General features: G+C 40.4%; 1 long non-coding RNA gene across 2 annotated transcripts in view; it reads right to left on the bottom strand.

Annotated features, from left to right (window-relative positions):
- The window catches only part of LOC309437871, a 68,073-nt gene that overhangs the window by 15,142 nt on the left and 30,977 nt on the right, over positions 1–21,954 (bottom strand). For both annotated transcript variants that reach the window (XR_014183648.1, XR_014183649.1), the window contains exons 3-4: positions 12,859–13,029; positions 11,452–11,577 (exon numbers count right to left, since the gene is read on the bottom strand). This is a non-coding gene — a long non-coding RNA (uncharacterized lncRNA). The remainder of the gene's footprint in view (positions 1–11,451; positions 11,578–12,858; positions 13,030–21,954) is intronic.

Here is a 21,954-nt window from a genome sequence, read left to right as displayed (position 1 = left end):
TCCGCTCTTCAGTCCTGACTTCAGGCTCAGCTAAAGGGAATGGTGGCAGAAAAGCGAGAGCACTACATGATCTTAGATCTACTGAAATTCATTTACTAGAGCTTTTCGATGGCCCAGAAGTGAAGAGAGGGAAGAACTCAGCTAAAACGATTAACCAGGCAAAAACGTTCTGGAAACTATTAATTTCATCTGTACCTAAAAATTTCACAAAATAACACGTATTTTTCTCAGTAACTTCAGTGTCTTTTTCAATGTGATCCTAGAGAGGCTTGTTTTTTTTTCTGTTTTTTAAGTGAAATGATATTGAGGATATATAACTTTTTTTTTTCTTTTTTAAAGTTTCTAACAAAATATTTATTGTGCAAAACACAGAAGATAAAAAAGATGCAACTGTTTTTCTTGGTTTGTTTTGAGGTTATTTACTTAGGCCTAAGCACCTCATTTTTCTTGTGTACAAAAAGTAATTATGCAGTCAAAAGAATTATGGCCCACATACTTCAAAACATATGAAAAATGTAAAACTTTATTACATACATTAATTTCTAACAAAGGACGTCTCCAGCATCAGTGTAACTGGTATAAGGCAGATAACTGATGTATGGTATATTCGTTGATGTTCCTCCCAAATGGGTTTTATAAAGGCAAACAAACAAATAAACAATTTCTTTTGTTATGTCTCTCTCTCTATAAATTTCATCAGCCTCATACAAGGGACTGTAGGCTTATGGCTGGGGGGTTGTCTGTGGATTTCTTTTAGTATTATTTTTTTAGGCTAAAATATTCTGCTCAAGCAATCTGTTCACCACACTTTCCTTTTATTCTCTTTCCACCTCCTGCATTTCTCAAAGCAGGCAAGCCCAGCTCCTGCCCCTGCCCCGGCTGAACGTGGGTTCCCTGTGCGGGCAGTTCCCCTGGCCCTCCGCTTTAGGGGATCACTCTCAACATCCCAGTCAAGCAGCTTTGCTACCTTTAGAGTGGAAGCCTGTGGAGTATTGTTATTTTTCTCACCCCTTTTCCCCCCTCCCCGTTGAATTTCTCTGAGCGGGAAAAGCTCATTCCTACTAAATCAGCTGTGCTGGGAGGCCAAGGCAGGAGTTGTAAAACCGAAGTTCACAGCATCCTTATCTTTAGCGGAGCCACTTTAACTTACTAACTATACATCTGGGTACCATATCCAAGAGGAAAAGGATGGCCATTTAAAATGTCAAGAGTAACTGCAATCAGTTCTCCTCAGTGCCTCTCTTGAAGAAACAAAACAAAATTGAAGTGTGAAAGACACTTTCAAGGTAGTCTTATCATTTTAAGTGAATGAAAAAAGTGAAACCTGACTTTTTTTATATGAAGACAATGACCTTATCTAACAGAGACCTAATCTTCTTCCAATACACATTTATTTGTTCCTGCTGCTTTCAATGCAATAATTCAGATATAAATACGTAAATTTACCACAGTTAGGCAAACCTTCTGCTCCACTCGTATGCCACAGTACTAGAGGTCCAGCGGAAAAGGATTCATCTCATCCAACAAATAACACACACAAGCCAGTACTGGAAGTTTCTACTTCAGTTATGCACAGTCACCACACTAATTCAGCCAAACACAAACTCCTGCATCCTGATTTAAGCACAGCTCTCCTTCAGCACAGTGGATTTCAGTATTTCACAATGCCTTGTCAGGGTTTGAGGACTTTACGGAGAAGCTTGGCAGCCTCTCCTGGAGAAGAGGACTCTGCTCATGTCACACTTATGGTCTGCTCTTGGCACGTCTGGGCAACAAACAGCAAAGCTGCTGGGATGGAATTGCTAAGGCTTAGGATCTAATGTTAATAATGGTGATGCAGTTCATTTGTGTCTCGGTTCTCATTTATAAGGCCTTGGCTCAGCCAGGTGTATGCAAGTATTCAAAAAGCATAGAAATCCCCAAATAAAGTCCTGGGTTTGACCTCTCTAAATTTAGCGGAAGTTTGAACTTCGTGTAACCTTGAGGCCCATCTTTAATTTAAGTGTAGTATTTTGGGAACTCGGCACAAAGGGGAGGGAAAGACCTATGTCAACTTATACCAAACCCATGAGAATAAGAGACAGTTTTAGAGCCAGCGAGCCTCCCCCAGCCCCTGAGCTTTCCTCAGCTACTTGCGACCATAAAAGTCTGAAGCCGCAAGTCTCTCTACTCTTTTGCATGTTCTTTAGTCCTCTGTCCCTCCTCCCACTACCCCTGAGAAAAGCTTTCAGTGTTTCAAACATACTCATCACAGGTATCACGAGAAAAGCAGACCAGTGCCAGCTCTCAATGGCTTGTTTGTTTTGGGGCTGAAATCTATCCACTTCCATTTCAGGCGTCCATCGGCTGAGCCACCATCTGACATGCCTGGCCCCAACAATCACAGGGGCTTGTCGGGTTAAAAATGCTAGGATTTCATTTTATTGCAGGGATATTATTCATTCTTGGGAAGGTTCAAAAGTACATGCGTCAACTTATGTCATCAGGGTCAAACAAAGTGGCATGCAGAATCATAGCCAGATTGCTGGTCTGGAGGCAGAGCTGAAGAATAAGGAGAAAGAAAAATGCTTTTTTAGGATGGACTCTGGATCGCTTCATCCTTCGGCAAGGGGAGGGCAGAAGGTAAAGGATCCCCTCTGAGCACGTTGCCCTGAACAGCGCGAATCAAAATCGAGTTGTGCAAATTTCGCTAAGATTTCCACTGCTCCTTGCCCAGTGACGTGCCTATGGGCAACACCATCACACAACACCACCTCCTCAGTCGCCAAAACCTGCCTCCAACCTACATCAGCAAGCCCACAAGTACACACAGACTTGCACAATAATAGCATTAGATGCCATTAACAGGCTTTAACCTTGTTTCTTTTCAGTGGAAAAACTATTTGAGATCCCTCAAGCCCAGGCTCAGCACTGTTTGACCCTTTCCCTTCCCTGCCTACATTAAAAGAACAACTAAATAGCTGCACACAGAGCGAGCCAGCCCCTCCTCGCTCCAGGTGTCTGTATTTTACTTAGGGCCCCAAGCTTGATTCAGCTCATACAGTTCCTGACAAGCTTCAGCTGGCCCTCGTCACCAGACAGGCAGATCAATTAACAGAGGGATTTTTCTTCCCTAGCTCTCTTCCTGGACCTTTAACCCCTTGTGTGTCCTAATGTTCCAGGAAAGAAGGGTGGAAAGCAAGTGCTAGGGAAAAAAAAAATTGCCATTTAAAGCCAAAAAACCTCATGCATTTGCTTTTCTTACCCATCTCAGAACCCGATCTTTCTGTAAAGATGCTTCGGGTTGTCCAAAACTTCCCATTTTTTTCCATCAGAACTGAAAATTTCAAAATTCCCTTTCCTTCCTCTTTTTAAAAAATCTCTTCATATTTTGCTACTGAAAGGATAAAGTTTAATGTTTTCTTTGGGGTGGAGAGTTCTTTTCCATTTGTTCATTTTCCTTTCTCTTTTTCCACTGCACCAATTTTTCCAGATTGCCACAGGGAAAGGATAAATTCTGACTAAAGTGGCTCAGACCAAGTCGGTAGCTGATGCTCTGCTAAATTTCTTGAAAAGTTATCAGAATACAAACAACATTTAATGGATGGGAAGGAATGGAAAAAACAAAACACAAAAACAAAGAAAACCCCAGGGAGATTAAGGCAAAAAAAGCGTATTTTCAAAAACTACAAAATGGAAAACAAACAAAATAATGTAAACCTGGAAGAAGGTGTAGATGGTTACAAACTGCCCCATGAAAGAGAAACAATGTCAACATTGACAATTTTACTCTGCAATTTAATTATACCTCCCTTCATCTTTGGTGAGAGTGTACAAGAGAGCATGCCAATGGCATGAGAAGCTCAGCAACAGCAAAACATAATAAATAAATTTAATTGCTAGTGATAATAATTAGACATTTCTGTGAAAAACAGTTCCCAGAACTACTGAAAACTATTGAGAAAAAATAAATGTTATGGCTACTACAGGGAAATCCATTTAAATGCATCCATAGTGATAAATAATTTAAAACTGAGCAGGGTTTTAAAATTATTTTTACTTTTGGAAAAAAAAAACCACAATTCCTTAGGAAAAGCTGATACTGTTACTCGTATGAAGGGGTTCTGCCCATCACTTCAGTACCAAAGCATGACCACAGCAATAAAGACAATAATTAACGGTAAATAATAGACAGCACACAACCTGTCAATCTCAGAATGCTGGAGCAAAGCTACACAAAACAACAAACCTAAGTGTGAAGAAACAAACATTGCTCTTCCTAGATATTGCCTTCACCTGGTGAAATACACCTCAGCATTAGCACCCATCATTTTATCAGGCGGACAAGAGCTTTAACTCTCCCTTGGTAGAGGTGATGGTTTCCCAGTATCTCTCCTCCGAACCCAGGTATTCATCCTTTCTCAGGGCAGCACAGAAAGAAAAATGAGGGTGAACAAAATCCCTCGCTGAAGTGGGTATGACAGATGCGAAGTGCCGGGCAGAGTTAAGGGTATCGCCTCTTCTCCGTGTTTTATAGCGCAAGATTTTCTTAGCGAGGAAGAAAGGGCAGGGCAGCTGGTAATCTTTCACTCTATATGAGGAAACCTTATCGAGGATTTGGGAACCGAGCACTATTTCTTGGATGGATGGGTACTGTTTAATGTTTTCAACGCTTGCTAGAAAACACGAAGTCGCTGCTGACACAGACTGGGAAGGTGGTAAATAGAGATGGCAGGTCACTGAGGCACAAAGGAAACAATAAGCCAGGGGAAGTGTAAAATGATAACTTTGGGTAAACAGATTGTAGGGAATGGTTACAGAAAGGGACGACTCTCTCCTGGAAAGAAATGGCTCCAGAAAGAACATGGCAGAGTGGTGGCTACATTAGCTATGTAGCCGTAAGGGTAACTTCAGTCCTTAGGATATGTAAACAGGGGGATATAGCCTAGAAGCCCATGGTAATATTATCTTTTGTCTGTGGCACTGGTGTGACCACTAATGGAATAGTGAATCCAGTTCTGGTGCCTATGATTCAAGAGGTTGTTGATAAATTAGAGAGAAGAGCCAAGAGAATGGCTAAAGGACTAGAAAACACTGGGAGGATTAGAAAACAATTGTGAGAGGCTCAAGAAGCTCAGACTGTTTAGCTTAATAGAGAAAAGGTTAAGGAGTGACTTGCCCACAGTATACAGAACCTTCACAGGAAACAGAAATTTGATGGAGAGCTCTTCAATTTAACAAAGACATACGTAAAACAGGATCTAAAGTCTGGAGGTCGAAGCTAGATGAATTCACATCAGAAATTAAGGGGATTATTTTAACCATGAGAGCACTTAGGAATGGGAGCAGTTTACTGAACACTGGGATGGCTTCTCCACCATTATATTTTAGCATCAACTCTGGAATGTCTGCTAAAAGACGCAGCATCACATAAAACCTTCAAGGAGTCCTTTGGCCTTTACTAGGCAGAAAGGCAAACTAGATAATGGCATTGCTTCTTTTTGTCTTGAGCATCCAATGATTTATAATCCATGCTTTATGTCTAAACATTCAAAGCTATCTTCATGACATGTAACAGGGTGGCTGTTATTGAAAATCCACCTTTGTTCTGTTCATACTATTAAACCGTTACCAGGGAATACAGAACATGACTCTCACACAACACACAGGATGCTGAAAACTTTCTCGTATACTTGTTGCTTCCTTTCAGATCAAGCCTGGTTTGATGATGCTGAGAAGAATGATCTTAATATTTTAGTACTTTACAGTGTAAGCACAGAAGGCCAGTGACTCATTCCACCTCTTCCTTTTAGTCAGATGATGCCCAAGTTTCACTTGTAATTTGAGCACAGAGCTTGCCAGCAATTAATACTGTTGCCCTCAAATGGTCCTGGGGGGAAGCTCAGTGGGTATAAAATAACAGGGTGTTTTTGAACGCAGTTTGTAAATGTGCTACCACAAGCCTAAAAAGTGAACTCTGCAAAATGCAAAACTGCATTATCAGTGCTGATATACTCTCAATCCTGCTCATCATATAATTCATTAGAGTACAAGTCTAATGAGCAAAATGAACACATTCTTCTATCAAGGTTTCAATAACGTTCCAGGGATTATGCCTCTCATGTTTACCTCTTCATTCATCCCTGCAACACTTTGCACACACAGTAAATTACTGTGGATTGCTTCCTTGTTGAATCAACATGTTTTGGAGATAGTGGTCCTTTGAAAGTTAAAGCTAGGATGAGCTGTGCAATGGGCTGATCACGCCTACGGTCTCAAACATTTGTCAAATGAGATTTAATGAAAGAGGAGTGCCCTTGCTAACATGCTAAATCCAGCCTGAAATCCCCAGTATAACAAGAAAACAAAGACGCTTCCATCCCCTCTTATATCAGGAATGGAAATAAGATGATGGAATGATGTGAACATAAAATAATTGTACACACAGAAGCTTATGCAAAAAGGCTTTGTTCGGAAGTGCTGGAAAGCCACTCACCCCGAAACAATGGGGCAAATTAGCATGCATCCAGCCCAAGGGTGCAAGCAGCACACACACGCACTCCCGGTGACGGATGCTTAGCTCTTGCTGGGAGGTCACCACTACGAATCTTTCTTGAGAAGGCGGCATGTCAGATTTCAGACACTTTCCCTACAAATGGGCTTTTGCAGCTCAAAGGAGGGCGGGGGGGGGAGCTTTTCGATCCAGATAATAAAGTCCATTTACATGAAAAGATGCCGCTTTCAATGACATGATTAATTTCGGAAATACCTGGCATCTGAATGAAGCACAGACGTCAAGAGATGACTGATGATGAGAAAAGATAATTAGGCAAATGTCAAGAGTCAGTGTTTTGATTGGTGACTGAGAGGCTGGTCTGACTAGGTTATCGTATACTCATTCCAGATGGAAATGAAAGGTCTTTGTAGGGAGAGCAGGGCGATCCCTTCATGGTTAAACATAAACTCTCTTTAAGCCAAGAGTTCTCCTCAGTTTTCCTCTTGGGAAGCCCTCCTACCTCAGCAAGTGCTCTACCTGCATGGTATTGGACCAAGCTTGCCTCGTTTGAATCTTAAGATGTTTTAAAGATGAGCCATTTAGCTTGGATTTTATTTCTGCTAGGCTAGAGTGGTCTTAGCCTTTCCAAAACATCGTGGGCTGCCTTCTCCTCAGCTCTCCAAAGCTGGAAGATAATGCAGCCATTTTGCAGAGAGGGAATAAGACAGTCCCTATCCTAAACGTGCCCAAATATCTCTCCTCAGCTCCTCATCAAATGTCCGGAGTAGCGACTGCCATTGAATGCTGGTGCCCTCCACAGGACGGATAAAAAACCGAAAAGGATGCAGGGGACCCCGGCATGGGGCACTCTTGACAGGATTGCCCTGTTGAGATTGACAGATTATCTCCCCTTCAGAAAACAGAGCCTTCACAAGGCCCCTCTCCCTAATCCATCACGGCACTCCGGACCGCGCTTCCCATCGCTTGCCCCTTCTCCACGCACGCTGCTTTTAATGTGTGGGACGTGCCGGCTTTGTGCAGGCGCATTTAATCCTCAGCAGGAAAACCGCCGACGCTCGGAGACCTCACTGGCTTTCCAAACGGGTTTTCAGAGGAGCTCAAAGCGCCGCTTGCTTCACCTCTCTATTGTTGTGGCGCAGACCGAATCTCGGGCCTGGTTCATCATCTATTGAACCGGCTGCCAGCCAAGACCTCCTCTGCAAAGGCAGGCTCAAAAGAGCCACCGACAAAGCACCGCTCTGATAAGTCAGACCTAATTTGGCTAGCTATCCAACACCGAGGCTGCCATTAGTTAATCTTCATATAATTTGTTAAAGTGGGCTTTATGAAGTACTGGAAATAATGGTCTCCCTCCCCCGCTTCGGAATCCTGCACGGTTAGGGGTTTAATAACAGACAGTATCGCGCAGTCAGGAACGGTGAAGGTTTTATAGCAGTGCATTAGCCAGAGGTGGATAACCTATCTCTAGAGGCTTGATTGACTGGAAACATATTCTTAGCCTGCTTAAAACTGCTTAGAGTGTGTCACGGAGGTCCCCCAAAATAAAATGTTCAGTGTATTTAGTGAAACCCTACACCCTAAGTACATGTAAGGGCACTGTAAGATACTAATTAGGCTGTAACATAAAACACCGTAAAAAGCAAAGCATGACATACAAAAAAAAAAAAAGTTTAAGCTCTGGCCAGCTCTTTCATGTTAAAGAAATACATTAAAAATATATTCAAAGCAAATATACTGGGTCTTTGAATAAATCTGTTTCTCATAGTAGCCTGTGGCTGGAAAGGATAGATATTACTCATTATGGAGAAATTTTTACTTTAAATTGTCCTCAAATATTAGAAAGTATACTTACTTACTTTTCCTTTAAAAAACTAAATAATCCACTAGCACTAAGACCAGCAAATGATCCTTATGGTTAAAATATCCATGCCCAGGTTTTTTTTTCCCCAGGAAAGGTGAGAAGAAGAATGATACCAGACTAAATTAATGATACTGCATGATGACATATGCAACTTACATAATAATAATACTAACAATCATTTCAGAAGGGTAACATGCCTCAGAATTTTTCCCCTGAAATTTTAAATTAAAAGTACTGTTCAAACACCTTTCACTGAAACACTAGTAGAAAGTTTTTTGTGGCAAAAGTCTTCAGTTCTATCTCATGAAATCACTCGAACTATAAAAGCTATGTCGTATGTATTTTTTTAACATCTGTAAATTCTGAGATCATTATTTTATTTTTTAAGCATTAGTTTTCAGCCAAAATATTTTCTCCATACTTATGTATGTTTCTTCTGTTATCTAGTGCCACCCAGCTATACCACATTGTATAAATTAGAAATGCTACCTCCTTTATAATGATGGAATTAGTGTAATTTTTAAGAACATAATTATTTACCTGCATCACAAATATTGACTATTAACATAAAACGTGTGATGTACTGAAAGAAGTAGACCTCAGCACTGTCAAGCATAAACTTAAATTTATCAAACAAGATTAAGTGTACATATACAGTTTTTTAGAAAGAAAGTCTAGATGGGACCTATCCCAATGCCTTTATAAACATCTCTAATGGTACATACATAGATATGTATGTGTGTGTACACAACTTGCATTGTACAAAAATAACTGTACAGATTTAAATATTACCATTCCACTACCAAAAAGCCTTGCCATTGCTGCACATTATTGAAAGGAATGAAGTGCTAATTTAACAAATATGTCGCTAGCTGTGTTCAAACTAAACACCATTAATGTATGTTTGTTGTTGTATGTGCATAAGGTTACCGATTGCAAAACCCCTTACTAGGAAACAAGCTGCATTTTATCAATGAATATATTCTTCTTGGGATTTTATGGCTTTGCTTTAACGTGGACGGTCACTTTTCCTCCTTTGTTTGGAAAGGTACAGTTTATATTCCTTCCTAGATTTAGCATTTCCCTTGAAGGTTTTTGTGATTAACAATATAATATTTTTATTGAGTTATTTCACACACAAATGACTGGGCCCAAAGGGTATTCTAGGTTTACAAGATTTTACTAATAACTATGCTCCCCTTTGTATTAAAGCTGCTAATTAGTGCTTTTAAACAGCTCAACATTTAATTCTTTGAAGGCACCATATCAAGGGCTGATATAAAACTGTTTATGTAGAAGGGTATATAAAATAAGAAGGTGTTAAGCCCAACACAAATTGAGTGGCAGGGGGTTCCCTAAAGTGCTAATTTTATGTTTGTTTTCGTCTCATTTAAAGTTAAGATGTCTGCATTATAACAGTGATGTGTAACACGCTTTACATACAGATTAAGCAAAATGTGTCAATTTATGAGCCTTATTTGCCTGGAGAGGTAGCCACCAGTAGTTTCATCAGTGATTTTATGCATGTGCATAAAACACACGTGGCACGTGTGTTTTTGCATGTGGGGATACAAAGTGTGTGTTGTGTACACACAGAAGTATGAGTGCCCACACACATTCAAACTCATTTTTACATCCGTGTTAGCTAGCCTGTGTCCCTGTATTTCAGTGATTATGGAAAACTTGTAACTAATTAATTATGTGAGATTGCTCATTTAAAAAAATTAAATATTTAATTTCATTTCAATATACTGTGAGATTTTAAAACCACATTTCGTTTAATTGGTATTGCTAAACTGAACTGATTTATACACATGGAGGATATTAGATGGCTGTAATCGAGAAATAAATGACTTGCAAGTTACATTTAATCCTTGTTTTCTCCAAGTTAATCTCCAAAATGCCCCAGAAATTCATTAAAAACATGGGAATTTTCACTCAAAAGTGCTAAAATAAAATTGGAAAACTGCTTCTTAGGAAACTAAACAGGAAAATTTCCATTTGTTTCATCAAAGCCATTGTTCGCACATGTACAATTTTGAACACTGCCTTCAACAAGGTTTTAAAAATAAAGTCGTCAAGTGAATTCCTGAGTCTCATGAAGAACTGCGAATTGAGTGAAAGTCTCAACTGTCCATCTTCAGCCGACCCCACTTCCCGCGCTCCACTCTCTGCGACGGCTTTTGGGGGGAGGGTAATTTTTTCTGATATGTGCCCATCTACATCTATCGGATGACACAATCTTGTCCAGACACGAGAGACCAGGTCCTGGAAGTGGAAGAGCTCAGTGCAGAGTCCCACCCGAGCTACGTGGTACTGGTGCAATTAATCAGTTTACAGGTCGTGAGCCAGTACAGGTGTACTCATTTCAAGGTTCGCATGCAAAGCCAATGAGAATTTATTTATGCATCCTAGAGGCTGTGCATAATTACGTATTAAATGCAATTTACACAGTACTGAAAGTACCTGATGTAAACATTATGATGGAGAATGTCACTGAGGGGTAAAAAAAAAATTGAAAACTGTCTATCAGGTTGGATAACAAATATATCAATGTCATCTCTTTAATGCTATATCTTATTTCAAAGTAAAGGAGGTTAAGAACTGAGCATCCATCCTTTGCATTGTACAGTAAACTTTTTGGAGAGTTCTCTTAAACTACATTCAGTTCTGTCTTTTCACTTTCAATAGGAAAGTATTAGACATAAGCATCTGGCTATACTGGCCAATGTACAAACACATGCTAAAAATAGACTTTCCCCATAGCTAAGAGTCTAAGTAAACTGCCTGTTCAGGGAAAGATGATAATGTAGAAGAATATAAGCAACAGCATCTAAATGGGGTTGTTACTTCACGAACAGTGCTTCAGCACTATGTTATGTTTATTTGGGCAAGCGTTTTTCTCTTTTGGAGGATGAATCACTTATTTTGCAACTAATACTACAAATGTTTTGGTTTGTTTATTTTATCTTTATGTATGAGGGCAGTGGGAAGAAATGAATTGGCTAAACCGAAGGTTTTCTTAGTGTGATCTTGAGTAAAATCCAGTGTGGCTTTTAAAAAGTCTGTTTCAAAAGGTCCATTAAAGCTTTACCTCATTCCCAAAGTATATGATCAGGCGGCATTGTCAAAGCAGAAGTGGCAATGCTGGCCCCACAGCTCCAGGAGGAATCACTAGCATTTACATCTGAATTACTCAACTCACCACACACTGAAGTACCTAGAAAGACAAGTATATTGTTTTGTGTTCAAAATTTAAGGTGAAATTATATATATGATGCTTTACATTTGTGTCAGCATTAGAGCCTAAAATACAACAATCACCCATTTTCATAGTCTTTGTTTCTCTATTCCTAAACTCAGCTTCCCCCGGAGAGCCTCTGGGAGCAAGAAAAATTGGAAAGTTGCCCTGACTCTCATTCTGCCCTGACACATGTGTTGGTATGCTTCAGAGCAGCCTAGAGGCAGCTTCGACAAATAACATCTGGCAGTTTGCCTCCGAGACTTGTATTTATCCTACTGAACTTCAGGCACACACACTGAGGCATCTTTGGTGGGAGTCCATCACTTTGTTTCTTCCCTAGGCAAGAAAGAAAGGCAACCACAGCCAAAATGGGCATCCCTGAGGCACATGGGATTTGATTTTCTTTACAAATTAATCTCATAAAAGAAAAAAGAAACACAGTTATGATGTGAACTCTGGATCAAGTAGAAATGAGAGAGCACCTCTGCTATGTCTCCTTATTGTAACTTAGGAAGCCTAGCTATTAACCCACTGGCATCAGCATTTTTATAACAGATTGATGGGTGCTACTGGTTTTTACTGTACAGTGTCAAAGAGTTGTCCATATCTGAATATTCAGAAAAGTCAGAAATAGTCTGTCTCTGTATGGTCTAAGTCATTTATATTACCATGAGACGCACCACCTTTCTCCTTTGCTTCTGTGTGAACTTACTGTACTGAAGAGTTGCCTCATACTACTGCATGACAGCCCAATTCCTAATAAATCCCACCTGACTGAAATGAATTAGGTCTGGGAATATGTGTTCCAGATTATTAACCAGCACCTTTGCAAGTAACTTACCATCCACATTTATTAAAGATATTGGGTGATAATTTGTGCAGTGTTCTGGATCTCTCTCTGGTCTAAGAATTATGGTAATTAGTGCTCAGAGAGAGGATGTCACTCGTGTGTTTCTCAGGGTGCAGAGAATAGCGTATCATTACACTCCTTTTAGATTTGAGATGGATAACTCTAAGGCTATTCCTATTTTTTAACCTTGGCCAGCTGTGTATGGATGGAGGCTCTGAGCAGGTCAGGAGACCTGTGCTCCATCTCCAGCTTTGCCAGCATGGGACAGTGCGCTGCTTGCTTTGACCTGGCCCCTCATTTCCAGCTGCAAATGAAAATAAAGATCTGTTAGGCTGGGTTTCAATTTTAACAGTCACTTGCCCAAGAGGAAATACAAGGTTTGATGAGCTGCATGGAACAAAAAGTACCTGTGCCTTAGGTGCACGGTGCCAGGTGAAGATCTGCTGATAGTTCAGAGGGCTGTAAAGTGAGAGGCCACTCCAGGAGGAAGGATCGGTGAGGAGCTCTGCCCGAGGCTGATACGAGGAACGGTGCTGGTGCTGCAGAACAACCGCTCTAGAAATCCTTTTAAGACCTTCCTAAAAGATGGAGAAAAGGGCAGAAGATAACAAACACCATCTGAATTTGGAGACATCAGAAAGCAGGTCTTTGAATCTTAGGAAATAAGAATAAAATGATAAACTCCTCCCGGAACATAAATACTAAATTCAGTTCTGTAAATGGACTTTCACTTCCCAAAGTCCTCAAAAGTGTTTCTGCAGCAGTCTCAAGAATCAGTCTGTCAGAATTACTCAAAGCAAAGGGCCTACTGACAGATTCACATCTCAAAGTTTCAAAAGACTTTTAGGCATGTCCTCCACCGGCGTTACACCGATCCTACAATGTTATCTGAAAATCTCTGGCCGCTAGTTTCCTCTGCTGGAACATGATGTCTTCATATCACTTTCCTGGAAGAGAAAGCAATCTACATCGCCACGTCTTTATTTCTGTGTGCACTCATGCACACACACAAAGGAGTATGATAACAGTACCATCAACTTGGTTTTCTTCACCTCTGTAAAACTTTTCCTTGGCTTATTTCATAGCTAGTCATTAAACAGTGCAATAATTTCCATGGTGCTATTTTGGGGTATTAAAAAAAAAATCAATTTTTCCCTTCAACAACATATTCCTGCTTGACTTTCATCAAAGAGTTAAACAGCCAAGGGCTTTTAGCATCTCATTTCACTTACACACACAGGCCATTATAACCTGCATAAACAAGGATGACAAGTTGAGATTAATGAAGGTCCCAAAGTGACAGAACAATTTAATTGTCAGAAATCATAGGAGGTGAACTTTGCCAGTATATTTATATAAGGCTGCCATAGTCTAAAAACTTCCCTAATTGATTATGACCAATAAGTAATAACACTGGAAGCAGTTTTCTGGTATACAAATAAGAAATGACCCAAAACAGTTAATAGTGGTATTAAGATGCATGATATAAGAATATTAGATTGATAAAATAAATGACCAATAACACTCTGCAAATAATTGTAGTGTTTACACTTAGAAGTAGAGCAGAGAAAGCTGCAGCTCTGACAAAAGTCAAATGAAATGGTCTGGCTTTCGAAAAAGAACTTGCAATAGTCAGGCAGGGAGCCCTGCAGTGATACGACTACAGCAGAGGTGAGCAGGACCCACGTGGATCTGAAGCTCAATGCTGTTCATTTTTCTGTCTCTCTCTTGCATTGCTTTAAGAGACTTAAAAACTTTTTCTTTCTGAAAGAATCTTAAAATTATCGTGCCTTTTTCTCAGGAGGAATGAAACCAGTGCTGTGTAAGCACACACACATACACACACAGCTCTCCGATAATAATTAAGGGGGCAAGCCAAGAAAAATCTCACTTCTAACCTTCGCAACAGTCACCGTGTAATTTAAGGTTCAAAAATACAACCACAGGTCTTTGTATTTTCGAATTCCGCATGCTCATTCAGTTGTTGCCTAAATGCACTATTGCCTTTGGAGCTCACCACCTCAACTGGAAGCCTGTTCAACCTGTTACCTTGCCTTTCTACAATCCTATCTCCTTATTTTTCACTTCCACATACCCTGTCTTATGTTTCACTTATATCTTCTAGTCAGGCATCTTCAATGATCCCAAGCAAATCATCAAACTAATTTGAATTATAAGTCTTAGAGAGCTGGAATAACCTCTCTTTTATGTGTTTTTTTTTCTTCTTCTTTTTTTCCAGAAGGTAAGTATCTAACTGTGCTGGCAGTATTCCCCCTTCTAAATATAAAGAATATCTCTTCACTCCAGTAATATTTTACTTAAATGGCTGCCAGGGATGGCTGTATAATTGATCCTGCCTTCGAGCAGAAGAAGAGAATATATGGCCTATGGAGTTTCCTTCCAGTCTTACATTTCAGTGATTCTCTAATGATAAAGGAAAAAGGCAGCACTTAATGCATTTCACTCATATCACCTCGTAACTGTCCCTCCACATGACTAAATCAGGCTTACTGCACTATCTTGCCCTCTTAGTTGCAACAGCACGTGTCAACTTAGCTATTCTGAACTTCTTCCAATACACAAACCAAACAGGATACTGTAGACCAAGCTCTGCCCCGATATACATGAGCTGTTCCCGCTAGATCAAAGGGAAAGGTAAATATAGCTGAGGCAGAAATTGTCTCCATATGTCATACGCAGCCTAACTGGTGTTTTATAAAATGATACTTACTGTCACCAGCAATCTGTGAAAACACTCCCAATTTCCACGGGATCTTCCCCTTGCCATTCTTTTCAAACACTTAGAAAAAGGTTAGAGTAATTTTTGCAAGAAGAAAGTCTACACTTACTTTTCGACGAGAGCTTGAAAACCAAAGTCCTGACTGCATTACATACTTTTGGAGTTCAGAAAGAAAGTGCCCACATTTCAATTTAGATTAGGTAGACACATCTTGATAAAAGCTGAGGTCTGACCAACCTTCCTTACTGCTGCTTTGAGCAGGGCATACACAGCATTAAGGGCAAACTCCTTCCTCTCAAGTTTAGCTTCTCCTTGATTAATAAATATTCAATATAAGTGCAATATTATCTGCAGGATTTTTAGCAGAGATTTTTGTTTGTTTGTTTTTGAAAACGGCCAGACAAATACTTTGCGTAAACCTCTTTCAGACAGTAGGTAACTTCTAGTTGCTGCTTGGCTGATGGATTTTGAGAAATGAATATTCAAAAATCACAATGTCTTGGCTGGTCTGTGATGTATTTTAATTCTTTGATCAGATAAATAGAATTGCTTCCAAAAAAGGTATGTGTCTTGAAGGACTGGGAAAATGAATTCAAAATGTGCTTTCACAACCAGTTAAGGCTATGTATAGAGAGGCTGGCCTTCTACAAACCTTTTCCCCCTAAAATTTGTTGTGTGTTTATTTACAGAATGCGAAGGAAAAGGAACACAAATCTATCACCAAAGGGTTAAGACAATGTCATTCTGGGGGGAAGGCTCAGGTCACACTCCTCTTGGGACAATGTACACTTTCAAGACTTTTATCATCACTAAAATCCTCACTGATACCAAAACCAGAGCCCCTTAACCTCCTTACGCCACCTCCCGTTGGAAGGTTGGGAGCCCAGCTCATAGCGGGGTTGGGAAGGACAAGCTACACACATCATGGTTTGGCTCCACCACTTTTACTTGATAAGTCCAAAACAGTCCACTTTGACAGGCAAGCTTGAAAAATAACCTATTTAGCATTCCCCAGCCCCAGCACATGATTTCACTGGGAAACTATGCAAAAGATACTTTGGAAATAAATATGCACAAGAAATTACAACTCTGTCTGAATGACCCCCTACCTTGGAATGTCTAGAACTGTGAGAATTATAAGGTCAGGAAATATGTACAGGCCTAGTGCCTCGAAAAGTTACTATTCCTTATTAGGAATCTGTACAGACATGGAAGCGGGAGTTGTATAAACTAAAAGGAAGATTTTTTCCTGTCGCTTACATGCCTAGTCCTTGACCTATCCCATTTATAGTTTCCTTTAAGATACTATGCATTGCAAGTTCATTTGTTTCCTAGTAGTCCTCCAGCAGCGATTTTCAGATCCAGCCAATACTGCAGACAGAGTGTGGCTATGTAAGCAGAAGCTTGAGATTTATATGCCTGTAAAATCACAGGTATTCATTTATATCACTGCTAACAATTTTGAGCTCTGACTCTACAGTTTCCAGGTAAAAGGTATCCTTACTCTCTGTCTGAAAACCTTAAATGCAGACATATAGAACTGTTTAGTCTGCTTTACTATAAATAGGAGGTAATATGTTATTTCAAACAAAAAGCATACCATAAACTACACACTTAATTTTGACAGATTGTGTTTTCCTATATATGGCGTGTTCCTGCTGTGCTTCCATGGATCAAACTCCCATTGACTTCAGCTGCGTCTCCTAAAAGTGCAATGCCAAATATTGCCTTTTGTTATACTTCACACCTTTGGGGTTTTTTTTCCTAATCCTTTTCTCTGCATAAAAGTACTGTATTCTGCAATAGCCACTTGTAGGCTTGCAGAGGTGACACGAAAGCCTCTTAAGACCTGAAAAGTGCTTGCAAGAAGAAATTATCTCCTTCCTCTTTCCTCTCCCCCCCACCCTTCAAATGACAGGATTAGACAATCGGTTCTCAAAATTAGGGCGAACTCCATTGCAGATCACCCTCAAAATCTGCAAAAGGAAAATAACTGCTTTTGCACTGTAGATAACCTTTCAGCGAACATTCTCCTCTGAATCCCCACAGTTTGCAGTTAAATTGCATGATGTGTTTATTCTTCTAGTGAACGGGCCCATTATATGACTTAAAAGTGTTAGTGTACACAGCACTGACATGTCCATTACATCCATACATGCTGATACGTAGATTACAGAGAAGTTCAGGTTACCCAATTAAGAATTTGGGCTGCATTTTGGAAACTGAGAAGCAGGAGAGAGCTCTGGTTGGGGTATTTCAGTTTGCACGCTGATAAAGACACTGTCTGTCTGCAGAATGCTGCTCCACTGAGTCTAAACAGCCGCAATCAGGAGAGTGGGACTGAGGGAAAGACCTAAGCCCAAATATCAATTCAAAATGTTGGCTCCTAGTTCAGCCTCTGGGAATTGGAAAAAACGAGACTGAAGAGACATGGCTTGTTGTCTTTGCTTGCACTGGGACTCACGCTTTAGGCCAAACAGCACACATAGCCATTGACACAAATATCAAGTTAAAATAAAACCAAAACAAACCAAATCCTGCTGTATCAGGAACATGGCCCAGCCAGCACTTCCTCAGTGTGTCATAGCTGTGGAGTTAGGGTACCTTTTGCCACGAGCGTTTCTGATTTGCAACTACGATCGGTTATCAGAGATTGTCAGCTTTAATGAAAATAAACTAAAAACAGTGTAAGAGCTTTCCTGAGCCTTTAGTCAAGCTGAAAACCTAGGTGTTATAACTGCCAAAGATGTGCAGTGACTTAGAACTGGAAGGCTGATAAAAAAGCTCCTCAGCGGGGGAGAAAGGCTTGTATCTTCCACACGGCTCTTGCAAGGGGCTTGAGCCACAATGCTGAACCCTGTGGGCTGGCTCTATTGCTCTGCAGGGGTAGAAATAACCGTGGGGCAGCAGCGCACCTTTCTCGGTGCTTTGAGACTTCTTTTTCTCCCGCTAAGGTCTGTGCCATGAATCATTTCAGATTACCAGGAGATTCTCCACTGACTTCAATGGGAACAGAATTGAACCTTCAGCAGTTGCCAGAGGAGGACACTGATAAAGGCGGCTCTAGCTGCTTCCATTGTATTTAAAGATGTTGTTATGTGCTTTGACAGTTCAGCCCTGCACATTTAAACATTTGGTTACTGTAGCTCTAGTGAAAGTGATTCTCTCTAGCAATACAAATCTCTGGTTACCAAACATTTACTTTATACTCTCAAAAAGATAATCTAACAACATTCAGAGTTTTCTGTTTCCAAATAAAATGAATTCAGGATATCCCCTCGTGTTATTGTTATAGGCTGTACAGCTGAATTTAACTCCTTTATCACATGCTGATCTTTCAAATAATGTTCATTACTATAGCAGGTATGTTCACGGTTAGCAATGATTGTTTAATGTTAAACACCCTTTGCCAATAAAGCTCCATATAGAAGTGACTGTTACAATCTTGGTTACAGCTGTTCCAATTATAAAAAGCTCTAATTAGAATCACATTCAGATTTCTGAGATAACTACTTTGGCCTCACTGGTGCAGAAAGTAACTTCTACCTGTCCTGAAGACCAGAGCAAGGCCATTTCCCCAAGAAAGGCCCTGATCAGCAGAAGGCTGCAGAAGCTGTCCCTCTGTTTCAACCCTTTGGGAAGAAGGGGGCTGAAATTTTGATGCTTTCAGGCACATTTCTAGCTGGTCGAATTCTTCAGCAGTAAAAAAAGTTCTGAACTGTGAGACTTAGCTGAAAACCTGTATCACTAACTTCCTACAATGCTTTTCTAAAAGTAGTTTTTACAGTATTTTTCCTAATACCAATAGGGTTAAGCTTCATATCTTTGCATTGTGAAATGTACCTATCCCCTCTGATGTTTTCTCCTCTACTTCTTTCCCATCTAGCACAAACTTGAAAACAACTTTAGGGAAAATCTATTCATACGTATTTGAGTTTGGAGTAGAGGACGGTATTTTTTTCCTGAGATAAAAGTAATAGTCTTCTTTGCTTGTGACAGTATCAAAATGCCTACCAAAGAGATCACCTCACTTGGACATAATGTGCCACAGTGATGACTTAATCTGCCATCAACTAAGAACATTGAGATTAGATGCTAAAAATTGCAGTAGTTTAAAAAAGAAGAACAGTGAATTTAGAAGTTGATTTTGTGGCTTGCATTTTTTCTGCACTACAGAAGAGGTAAATGATAGCCTAAAGTGTTGATTGGCTTAATAGGTTAAAGCAGAAAGACATGTCTCCCTACCCATCAAAGTACAGGTAACTCCTAAACAGCTGCTGCCCAGAGGCAGGAAAGCATGGCTGAATTTCAAGCAGAAATCTGGACCTGTTGTCCCCAAAACCTGTAACCATATAATCCTGCATGCCAAGGGACACACTCCCTCCCTGTAACAGAAAAAAAATGTATTATTTTATGAAATATGTTCTCACAGCTGATGTCAGTGCAACTCTGTATGTTGCTGTTTAATATGAGGTAGATAATAATATCTCTGTTTACCCTTAAGGAACTGTATGAGTATATATTAATAATAACTAAAACTAATACCATGTGGAAGTGGCTAACAATCCCACCTTAAGCAGCCAGCCTGCCTTGTGGCAGATCAGGTGGAGATCTGTAAGCCGTGACGTAGAGTTGACCGTGCTCTGGATCTACCACCATTTCATCCAAACATTCTCAGGTATACACGCCAAAAAATAAATTCAACTTAAGCATAAACAGCATTAAGAAATCACACACAGCATTCTGTTCCACTCCTCCATTTATCTTCCCCCTCCAAGAACTCACTTTAAAGAACTGAGATCCTTACACCAGCAGGAACAGGCAACTATCACAGCACAAACTAAGGGGTTCTTCCCTGATAATCTAACCTTACAATCAATTATTCCAACCAAACACTGGCAGAACCAGAGGTATGGACTAGCCTCTTGTCTTGACACAGTCATCTTACTGGAGCATCATCTGATTTTCTTAATATTAACATTACAACAGACAGGCAGTTCAACTGTCCTTCTTTACATGAAGCAAGCACACAGGGAAACGAAACATAATTGAGAGATGGAAAGGAATAAAGTTCCTAACAGAAGACTAGCTCACTGTCCCCAGGACTTCTGCTACAGGCCAAAATTTCAGCCAGTGCCCACCAGTGTTATTCCAGGCACTTCAACCACACCACTCTAGTTCACACCCTCTGAAGAACTCAACCCTTGCACACAAGCATACAATTATGGCCAGGCAGTCTTGACCACCAGAGGGTTTCTTCACTGCTGGAGCATGCTGAAATATTCCAGGAAAAGATCTGTGGCATGTGAGGTGTCCTCTTTGCTCCTCTTCATCCACCATCGGTCCCGCTGCAGCTGGCTGAAGCTTTCGTCTCTGCTCTTCATTCACGTGCACAGGTCCTGCCTGCGGGGTGGCCTGGGGAGCCCGTGTCAGTGGTATTCAGCAGAAAGGACATGTTGCCAGTTTCTAAGCAGACTCCTAACTCATCTGAATTGCTCCACACTTGGGTGCAGTGATTTAGGAAAGCCCTGCTGATGCGCAGGGCTATTTCGCAATTGTGCCCTTATGTTCATCTGTTCCATTCAAGTGAGTGAACACTGCTGAGAAAAACCTTGCTTCTGAGTGTCCTTGCATTTGAAATTTATACCTCAAATCTGTGTTGAGAAAGTGGTTTGGCGTTTCCATACGTGAATAAAACCAATTTGTTTTTATGAGGGTAATGTACCAGGCTAAATAAAAATAATTTTACCTGGCACTTCAGAGTGAAAATGAATTTTGGGTAATTCAAAACAGCAACCTACAGAGTACTGACCTACAGAGAACCAGTAAACTCACCTTTCCCCTGCCTCTTGGGGAGCTAGTTATGTGGGACAACATTAAGTTGGGTAGCACCCTTCTCATTGCATTACTACAAACTGTTTTACAAAGCAGCTCTGCTATTATGTCAGGTTCCGTATTCCTGTTGTTATACATCATTTTCTGAATATGCACATGGAAAGGTATCTCTGGGATCTGGGACATCAAAAGGGAAACAAGTATCACACCTGGTCACTCAGGTTTCCCACAGAGACTTTAACTTCACCTGGTCGGCTCTCGGAGCCTGACAAATCATCTTTATTCAGCAGCAGGTCTGAGCCTCTCACTTGCCATAATAACTGACCCACCTCTCCCCCCGCATCTAAGAAGTGAATACACATGATGTACGTTTTAATGTAATACAGGGCTCCCCTCGCTGTGTCTCATTCATTCGACAGCTTCTCCTATCTGGCACTAAAGCCTGATTAAATATTAACATGAGGTGGGTCCTATTATTTCCTGACTTCCAAGAATCCATTGGTAAATTGAGATCTAGCTGCTAAAAATTTCTGACACAACATAATTTGTATTGAACCCCCTTTCCATGCCAAAGTGCCAGTGTTAATAAATCAGGCTGTTCACATTGAATAAATCTATTTAAATACTTATAAAATATTAAAGATGCATTTGGGAAAAGCCTCTAAGGTGATTGTTGCACCCATGCACCTCACAGTAACTAATTTATTAAAGAGTTTGCAAACCTGGGAAGGAAGGGAAAAGAAAAATGGTTTCATAAACCAAGAGCAGAAGCCAATTTTTCAGCTCAGATGATGAAAGGAAGCATGCATTTCTAATCAAAAAGACAGATACGCCTTTTCTCTCCCACCATTCCCTCAACAGCAAAGTGCCTTTTCATCATCAACAACACTCCATTCCTAATGTCTGCCGAGGCCTTTCTGCACCTTCT

This window comes from Streptopelia decaocto, assembly GCF_964273445.1.
Source record: "Streptopelia decaocto genome assembly, chromosome: 3".
Taxonomy (NCBI): Eukaryota; Metazoa; Chordata; class Aves; order Columbiformes; family Columbidae; genus Streptopelia; species Streptopelia decaocto.
This window is presented reverse-complemented; position numbering and strand designations above follow the sequence as displayed.